The sequence below is a fragment of the Vollenhovia emeryi genome, unplaced genomic scaffold (assembly GCF_000949405.1).
Source record: "Vollenhovia emeryi isolate VEMERY1.0 unplaced genomic scaffold, V.emery_V1.0 DF939223.1, whole genome shotgun sequence".
NCBI lineage: Eukaryota > Metazoa > Arthropoda > Insecta > Hymenoptera > Formicidae > Vollenhovia > Vollenhovia emeryi.
In genome coordinates this window covers 618,053-628,981 of record NW_011967143.1, presented here as the reverse complement: position 1 = coordinate 628,981, position 10,929 = coordinate 618,053, and positions in this window count along the sequence as shown.

The following is a 10,929-nucleotide window of genomic DNA, read 5'->3' as shown; positions in this document are numbered from 1 at the left end:
AGGCGGTGTGCGGCGAGGAATAGAATGGCGGTGCGGGGCGAAGAGTAGGGAGGCGAGGCGCGCCGCTGCCCGTCCGCCGCTTACGCGACCGCTCGCACGTCTCCCCGCGCGGGGCCGCTAGGCCGACGCATCTCACCGCGCGCTAACATTCGCCAGTAGGTTGGGCTAATACGGCGATTTTTAAAATTTCGTATCTCGATAACTATTCGTCCAAGCGCAAAATAGTACAGGACTTTTCTGTTTGTCTTAGTCCCCTCTGCCTTCCCATGACCGGAAGTCAATATGTTGCGTAGCACCCTGTATATACAAGGCGATTAATCTTAAAGTTTTACCCCAACTTAGAGAGGGTATTAATGAGGTCATTTGAAGCAAAAATGTTAATATATAAATGGGATCTGATTTATTTGTAACTATTTATAATTTTATAAATAGTTACAAATGTAGTACAAATATTTTGAAATCATTAATTATTTAAATAAGACAAATTCTAGACCTAGAATTTTTTTAATTTCTTAATTTTGTATTATACAACAAAAAATAGGAAAAAAAGTCGAAATTGATCACAAGTTTATAAGGAAATTTCACGGGAAACAGCCCCGAGAATATATTTCTTAAACGGAGGTAAAACTTGGTGAATCACCTTAATGTATTTTTTATTATACATTTTAATTAAAAAGTTTGTTGAGTACACAATGATTATTGTGTCGTAGGCGCAAACAATTATTTCAAGTTACTAGTAGACTGTGATTACAACTCGTGGCATCACGACGCTTCGTTTCAATATTGCTTATCTTTGGAAACACCTTTTTTTCTCAACGATGCCTAATTTTTTCATTCTCTTTTATATCAAATGCGTGTGTATCTCGCGATTACTGCAAATATTACGAACAACATGCATATGGACACAAATTGTAACAAATAATTTATATCCACATATCTTGTTATATTTTAATAACGTTCATAAAGGCATTACCTCTATTATCCTTGTTTGCGGGTGAATCAAATACACATTCACATACGTAAACGCAATTGCAGGAAATCAAAATTGTAATTCCGATTAATTAGTAAAACTAATTTATCAAAAACATGTATAATTGAAGATAGCTGCAACGCTTGCGGTATGAAAGCGATAAATAGTTAATAAATTAATTAGTACTTGAGGAAGCAAGTGAACGAAATGGAGATTTACATTTTTATATTTATATTGTACGAGCGCTATATATCCCGAAAAATAAATTGTCATTTCTCATTATCATTTCAAATTATCATTTGTATCATCATTTTATTAGTGGCACTGTATCGATTTGTAATCGCAATAGTATCTATACGCAATGTCCGTTGCGCCAATCGAACTGTCAATCAAACATTAAAAATGTTGAACGAAAAAATATCCTTCTTTCTTCATCTAATTACTTTTCAGTTAAATCGGTGCACACCTTGAAAAAATGACAATATACGTACATATAATCAACTGAATATCACCAATATATCTTAAAATCTTAAGGACAGCTCTTAATTAGATGTTATTTAAGTAAAAATTCTGACACTTTGCCAGTCTAAATAATTCACAAACTTTAGAACTACGGACTTGGCACTAGGACGTTGAAACAGAAAAGGTTCTCAATTAAATCAACTCATGTCAGTTTGATCCTCGCAAGGTGCACGTTTTTTCTACCTGTAATCTTCTTCTTTTTACGTCTCGTAGCTCTAACGTGTGAAACTAAAAGGAACGTCCAATAAACAAATATTGATTTCAGTTGTAAATTAATCAGAAGTAGCAAATGTTTTATTGTATTATAGATCTTGTCGTACAGTTTTCTACCTTTATAATTTGATACGTAAGCGATTGCTTCGCTCGTAAATTTCATCTGATAATTCCACTGCAACATTTTGTCGCTAGAAACGCATCATGTTCTTCCACAGAAAGTACAAAGTGTCCCGAGAAATACAATAATTTATATACATTGCATGAGTGGTGCGGCATTAAGAAATCGTTATGGGGACATTTTGGCACTTTGGATATCTTCCGAAATTCACTGCCAATAGTGCGAGTTTTATCCTGTTTCTCCCCATTGCGCTAAATATATCTATTTAAATCAGTTATACATGTACGTTTTATTGTAGATATTAAAGTCACCTTAATACTAAACCGACAGACCTAATTAAAGCGTCCCGTTCATCCGCGGGAGAACTAATAGAACGTTTTTAAACCGATTTGACATTCTGCTCCTGACATATAAGTCGATTGCCCGTAAACTCACACAATTTACGATTAATTCACATTAATCGTAAGTCACGATTGAATAAATTAGCGATACGTTTACGTTATGCTTTCCTAGCTTTAAAGAATTTCGGGGTATGCTCATTTTCTTCACGCGTATGCCGTTGCGTGCAAGAGTAGAATGATACGCGATAATAATTTCACGTTAGGGAATATATGGAAAGAGATCGTTGCGAAATAATCAATAACGAAGAAGAGCGCTTCTGTGTCTCGGCTATCTAGAATGTAATATGTTTTGGCGTCATTATAATCAGTATAGTAGGGTAATTGAATGATTACTGTGCTTCGTCAATAAAGAAATCAACTTGTATCAAAATATTTCTCCGAATGCCGGATTCTTCGACCGATGCGATGATGTAACAGTGTAAACGATACTCCGCTTAATAAAACTTAAGTTCAAAGATCAGCTTAACTGATCGAGAAGGAAACGATACGTCGCAGCTCTAGTAAATTTCTCTCTGTATGATACGTAGGCTATATTTAAATATGTATATGATAAGTGCTGGGCACAAGTAGCGGTGCGCTTATTGTACAGAGATAACAGACTTTGTAGAAAGAAGAAAAAAACAACTATCTTATTAAGCGGGCGCCATGTAGCGTGTATACAAATATGCATATAAACATAGCGTGATAATGGGTAGGCAGTAAAGGCTGCTTAGCGCTAAAAAGGGGAGGGAGACCGGTAGATGGTGCAATATCTAGCGAATAAATATAATTAGCCCTAGGCAATAGCATGATTAAAGCAAGTGCAGGTAATAAAAATAGCCGCGTGAAGCCTACGTGAGACCATATATAAAGCGTACTGTCTAGATCAGTGATCGTGGAGAAAGTATACATTTGGGCGTTATATTTCCCTCTCGACACGGTCGTGCTTTTAGATTACTGTAGATCTGCGAAACGGACGATCGTCAAAATTGTGCGCGACGGGCTGGAAAATGTATGATTAATGTACATTTCATGCACGATCAATTTAATTCAATCAGAAAGTGACAAATTTAAATAGCGATTTCTTCATCTGTAAACAATTCATATGATGGAAATAAGTTCTGTTGTGTGATTTGCTGTTATTTATTTGTTACGGTTTATGTTAAAATGTGCCTCGAATTCTTTGCACGTTTCGTGAAAATAATTCTCGTTAAAATTAAAATTAAAATGGATATGATGTTGCGCGCACGTGAATATTAATGAAGAAATAATACAATTGAACATGTATTCGAAATATTTGTTTTTAATATCTTATAATTCGTCCTATTTCATAACGTACACACCAGACAGAAAATTATCTCTTGATAATTGCATAATATTTTAAATGACAGAAGTTATTTTCTAAAAAGGAACAAAAATAAGAGCAAACTGAAAATGTAATTGCTACTAAATCATGGACAATATATTTTATTTGTCCTACAAACTTGATTTAAGAAATCTTTGTACAATCTTTTATTCCCGATTACTTTATTATATCTCGCCATTTACCTTCATTTCTTGCGTATATATAGTTTATAAAAAATATAACATATTATGTGATAATTATACGAATGCATTATAATCTACTTTTAGAATATGCGGCATGCTCTGATTGTGGGTATATGATCGATATTTAGAAATATACTCGCCACGCATAGCGTCAAATGTCTACTGCAAATTGGCAATTCAAACTAATGTATATGTGAATAAACTAAGGTTGGAATGAAACTGTGACATAGATGTTATCAAGTAGAAATCAATTTTTATTTATATTGCATCTCTATATGCGAGCCAGGCACGAAGGTGCACGTATATACATAATGATGCGCGTCCTGACGTATAAATGATACTTAACTGCTGAACCTGTAAGTAAAAATGGACTTAATAAAGTGAGACAATGCAACGTGATAAGAAAGTATTTCTTCATTTCATATGTTGAGATTTGTGTATATATGATATAATTTCCATTCTACGTAGATATACAACGTAAGTGGGGTATACTTCGAGATTAACATTTAACGTTTGCATCATAAAGCAATCAAAATATATAAAACTAAGATATTAGTAATATAACAGTAAAGTCTCGTGAACTCTTTCGTAATTGATTAATGAGATCTCAAAACATTGTCATATGCGAGATTACACCGTACAAAGTAACAGCTTCGAGATATTTGAATTTTTTTACAGTCTTAATCGCAAGATAAAAGCACTAGAGATATAATAGTTGTTTAACTGTGATAAGTTTCTAAGATTTACGGTTTGAAATATAAATGGGAATAGTAAAAGTGGTGACATCTGATCGAAGCTTGTACCAACTGGTACACGTATGCTCAATACGTCCATCGAATTTCACTTGATAATATATAAAAAAATTTTATATATACAGAGACTTGCCTTCTTACTGTATATTAGAAATGGGTACAAGGGTAACGAAGGCATAAATATTTATGTAGAAAACGGAGATGTAATCTTTTATTCATCAGGGATGTAATCTTTTATTGATCGGTTATCCGATACCACTATGTGGTATTCTATTCCTTCTGTCGATTGGAATTTGCGTAGAATTCAACGAGAATCATATTAAGTTTCAATTGTTGGTATAGTTACAAGCAAGTAAAGTCAAATAAAATTGTTAAATAAAATAAATGTCAATAAAAATAAATATCCAATTTTTATATACATATTAAATTGTTTATATTTCCATGCTCTATATTTTTTGTAAAATAAATTTGCTTGTAACTATATACATATATGTATATATATATACATAAAAAGTTTGTATTTTTACTTAATCTTATTTAGAAACATTTCTTGAAGAATAATGAAACGAGAACTTCTCAACGGATGATAAACTGTTTAGTCAATAATGCAGTTAGAAAAAAAAGAAACTTAATTATTGAGGTTTAAAAACAATTATTAAGTCATTTTATATATGACAATGCACAGACTATAATTATAATTATTATGTTGCAGAAAATTTTTTTAAATATAATTTTCTTCAGAATTTCGACAATTTAAGTTCAGTCGATAACAATGATAGGACAAATTACATTTATCAGAGAATCTTTTGGAAGTTTTAACAAGGAGTACCAAGCCTTTATAGATTTCTTTTAATATATTGCTCTTTATTGATCAGTATTGATATTATTAAATACTAATTGATAACTCAAATAAGTTTGTAACCAAGTTTTATTAAGATATCTTAATTAGTATCATAATTTAAGTCAATTAGTGTAGTAATCCAAACTCATTAATTCATAACTAATTAATTTGTCAACTAAGTTCATTGTTAAGTTAATTAATTACATCCTTTTCGAATTACGATATATAATGTAAAAAATTAAAAATATTCAGAATATAATCTTATTTTCCGTATAAATTTTATATTACTGTGTATAATTTTTTAAATAATATTAGGTGTAGTATTATGGCGTTGAAAATTTTAGTGATAAAAAGTATATATGTTGTATAGTACTTTATCACACAACAGATTCGTATTTATGCATATTGTGTCTATTATATTGTATTAGATTTTGTTATACCACAAATCTTAATAAAATGATTAGAATCATTTGCTATATTACCACAATATTTAATATTTATTTCTAAATATAAAATATCGTTTCTTTACATCCTTAATAAATTGTGTTGTAGCTTCTGTAACAAATTATGACATTTGTATGTGAAGGTTCGTGACTCGAATCAATAGCAAATAATTTAATTAAATGCTAGTTTAATTATACCTAGTGGAGGTTGTGCCACGTGTAGGATGAATAGAAACCACAAGACGGGGAAAACGGGACACACGGAAAGGATCGAATTCAGGTAAAATCCCATGTGGAGTTACTACAAATTTGCTGTTCAGGTACCAGTACTTTGATACATTTCCAAGTAAATAGTTACGTTGTAAGAACTGTTATTAGAGATTATTAGAGAATTAAACTCTATTGTAAATATGTAAATTTCTCCCTTCAAGTGTGGGATAACATACCAGCATTAGGAGTAATTTAATTATCATACATATAATATACAAGTATATAGCGTTTCAAATGAATCAAGATTCTTTCTTCTATTTTTCTGTTTTCTCACTCATATTAATAAAAGATATGTGTACATAATTTTATATACATTTTTTAATATACATACTATTACATACTTATTATAATTTGTAATATTTATATTATAATTATCTAAAATATAATAAATTATAAATTTTACAATAATAAATAATAAAACTGGCGAATAATGTTAATTCTCTAAAGACCAAATATGATTTTGATGTCATTATTTCTTTAGATTATATAGAAAAGCAATTCCAAAGTACACTTTACATTTTCAAGCATTATAATAAAGTTTAAGCTGCTTACTAATCTTGGATTATACTTTCATTGAATCTAAGCTCGAACTCTTGTTTCAACTTTGCTTGCGTACACGTTGAAAATATGTTTCCATAGTTCCACGTTTTCAGATAATTTCACTTGTGTAAAATTATATAATACTTTTACATTTGATACAGCAATGCGTGGAAACAAAATTTTAAATTAAGCAACATCTACTACTAAAAAGAGTACTATAAAAATATCAAATAATTGTATAAAAATGTATAAACTTCGTATAATTTATCTAAATAATTCTTGCATTTTTGCATAGAACTGTGCGCCAGAATACCTTTTACCCAAACGTTATTTGCGTTGACAAACAAGTTGTTTTCATTTTAAATCATGCCACATCAATCACTCAAAACTCATATATCTTTCTAGCCTGTTTCCTTCACAGCAAGGAATACATATTTTTAAACAAGTGTATACAGTTTTTTCAAAAACGAGAATAATGTCTTCGGATACTCAATATACCCTATTTAATCCAAAGTGTTTAATTACGATTAATCTTGGAAATAAATCTTTTCTATCGCCCATAGCTCGTTCCTTACTTTGCATGCCAAACAGATTCGTGCGAAATATTTCGGGCGTTGTATGTACCGAGCTTCGAGAAACGCCAATATTTTGTTGCTATCTTTCCAACAAACAGCTGCCTATTCTCGGAGGGTCTTCCTTTGGCGAATATTAATAGTGATATGCACATGATAACGTATAGGTGTACGTCCTAACTGCTGTATGTAAGTATCAGACACTTTTCAAATATCTATTTGATTCTATGTATTTGACGCTTGACGAAAAAGATAAATATGTAGTTGACATAGTTGGTTGACAAAAATTGTATAATAAATACAAATAATAAAACATTAAAAAATCTAAATAATAAATAACTTCTATTGAATTCTACCACTTTATTTGTAACATGAAATATAATATTATGTCATATAAAAAAAAACACAATAGAGCTGTGGTATGATTGCCTAGAATAATTTTCTCTTGTTTGCAGAAATTTCAAAAATAATTTGGTGAGAAAAGTTTTGATCGAATTTTCCTGAAATAAATTACAAATGGGATTTGCTGGAACACTATGATCTAAAAATATTACTTTATCTGCCTTATTCTATGCGCAAGAGCCGAAAAATGACATTTTGAAAATAAAAGTAAATTAACTATATTTAGTTATGATTTAGTTTATAAACCTAAGAGCGTAAAAATATTTTCACATTCTTTTACAGTTTATTTACAAGGTTTTCAATATTTAAACGATAATTTGTATCAATTTTATAGGTAGAAAAGATTACGTTTTATATTAATTATTACAGCAATTATGATTTGATATTGATGTATTGTTTAGATTAGAAATAAAGGTACCACCAGATATAGGCAAATTATACACACAGTTCAGTCACCAAATCGTTTCTTCGTTTAAGTCTTGCATTCCTTCTCATTTAATAAGACTTGAGTCACTTATAAGCTTACTAACTCTAGCTAACGAGCTTCTTAAAAGACCATTAGGTCTTATATATGTTACACATAAAAAAAATTGCCTTTTTCATACATCATCTTGTGCTTATACACCAAGTTGAGAATTTGTGACGCAGAGTGTACAAATGTTACATGAATAACATAAATATTATATTAGATTTACTCAATGTTCTATGTGCAAAAGTTCACGTGTTAAAAGAAATGAATTGGTGTATACAAGACTGATAATTGTATACGTTTCCCGACTGGAATTATTTTAGACAGCCAAATGAATTATTAATCACGCTTAATAAACTTCTTTCAATAAAGTATTTTGAAAGGCGATTAAAACTTCATAGCATAATTTTACCCGTTCCGGTCGATTCCTCTCGATATTATCCCTCGCAAACCGTGGCGGATGATTGAATTCATTTAGCTTCTCGCTAAAATACCAGGTGAAAATATTGATAAATCGCGTATCTCTGTTTGTCGTTAAATATTCCAGAACATTCAAGGCTCCTTCAAATTTAAATGAGTAGTCAGTGTCTAATACTACAGTATGCTTCTTCGACACAAAAAGTTTTCCCGGGATCTTTGTATCTCGTATGATGAGGTATCTCAATGTGAAGTCAACCGTACGTGAAGAGAATACTTTTCCACTTTCGCTTAAGTTGGAACGTCCGGATACGAATATAGTTAACCGAGAAGAAAGATGCTCTTTTTCTTCGTCTAAGCTGCAAACTTTCAACTTTATACAAACGTAACAAGCTCGATTTGAAGCACAATACTACTTTTGATATCCACGTCATTTCCAGTGCGTTTAAGAAAAGCAAAAGTTTACCTTCTCTACCAACAATTTTAATTGAAAAGGAAGTAACACATCTCGTTTTCTCTTGTAAGAGGTTTACTTTGTCATGGAAAATAAGATTATAGGATAAATTGCAGCAATGAAAAATACAATTAATATATAATTGAACATAATGTTACGTTTATAAATTAAAAATTAAGAGGCTGCTATTTTACTTGTAAAATAATTCTGACATTTTATCAGCATTGCGAAGCGTTTATTAAGATAACAATGCGTTGTTATATATTTTATTGCGACTCTCTCACGCGATAGATATTTTACTTCGTAAAAACCCTGTACTAAAGATACAATAAAGTCACACTCGGCGATGATCACAAAGTTGGCGTGACAAACTCGCCTTTCACATATGGGCGGCTCGGGCTTTTTCATGCTATAACAAGTATGGATATATGTCTATAACTCGGTCGCTCTCGAAGAAATATATAGCCACGATTACCATCGTACTCACTCGCACGAAAGCGAAGGGGCATTTATCCATGACAAAGTCGTTAGCGCGAACGTCTGGTTCGAACGTCAAACAAATTCGATGGCTAAAGCTTTATCAAAATCACGATATAGTCCCACGAGAGGAGTATTAAATTTTCGTTGATTTCAGAAAAAAAAGGAATTCTACAAAGAATAACAGCACGTAATAATTGCTCTTCGCCCACAAGACATTCCTTCTCGGAATTAATTAAAATGTCGTTATTTCTGCCAGAGAGTGGAGAATTTATTTCTCATTACCCCTATTTATGTTTGGCTCTGCCAACGTGTTTTGCTGGGGAGGCAAATGTTCATGTACTTTCTACGAGGAACTTCTTGAATTACAATGTTTAACATACACATTTGCCGATGCAAATTTTCGTACTAAGGCCGGATAAATATCACGTGTAATATTACCTTTATTAGCGCACGATTGTACAACATTCGCGTTTGTCGATAATTAACGCAAGTTTTGCTTGTTGAAAAGATCGGATTAATAAGAGCTCAATGTAGCATTACTGCATAGTAGGTAATTCAATTTATCAAATGGAAAGAATACAAAACAAAAATAACTTGAATCAGTAAACCATGTAATTTGGCATGTACACAGAAAAGAAATAAGTGTCAGATAAACTCATATATACTCAAATTAACGCGTTTATTGTTTTGTATGTACGCAACAATTAATCTATAATCTTCTTAGAAGCATTTAATAATCTTATATTCCAACAATATATTTCTTATTTAAATACTATAATTATTAGTTTAAGAATACATATAATTATTTTGACAATAAAATCGTTTTAATTATTATAATGTTTAATTTGAAAGCTTGTTAGTATTCTATCCAATCTTGTTTTCTTTTTATTCAAGAAAATTATTCTTAAATAATAAGTATATATATATTTTTTGATTGGATTATATAAATCGTTTCATTTAAGCAAGTTTTCCTTCCTTTAACGCAATATAATCTCGTTTCAAGATCTTTTTCTCTGTGTACGTGTGTAAATTGTTTTGTAAAATATAGAATTGCGCAATAAATAGAACCACTTTTTTATTCTGCTTAAATTGCGCTAGTATTTTTCTAGACTGTGAAGCTTGAATTGAATCTTCTTAGGAAATCTGAAAAATAATGTAAAAACGCCATGCAAACTACAGATTTAACATGTTGGAATCAGAGCATACGTTAAATCTTGGAAAATGTTAGATCTCCGGATGCATTGCTGCGCGTAATATAAAACATCTGTTGAATCTGAGAAGTGTCCCACCGCACGTGACGCAAGTCTCAGCTTTTATACTGAGGAATAGCTATCATAAATCGACGAACGTGCTGATATCCGGCACGAATCGGCGCAGACACTCGCGTATTTTCCCATCAGCTGACACTTGTGCCCAAGTGGAAAGTCTCGGCGAGGTGGGTGACGAAGGAAAGGGGTGCGAGAATGCTCATGGTGCGCACGCACCGCTGAATGAACGCGCTTTTGAGCCTTTCAGTATCGCCGACGGGGTTCTTC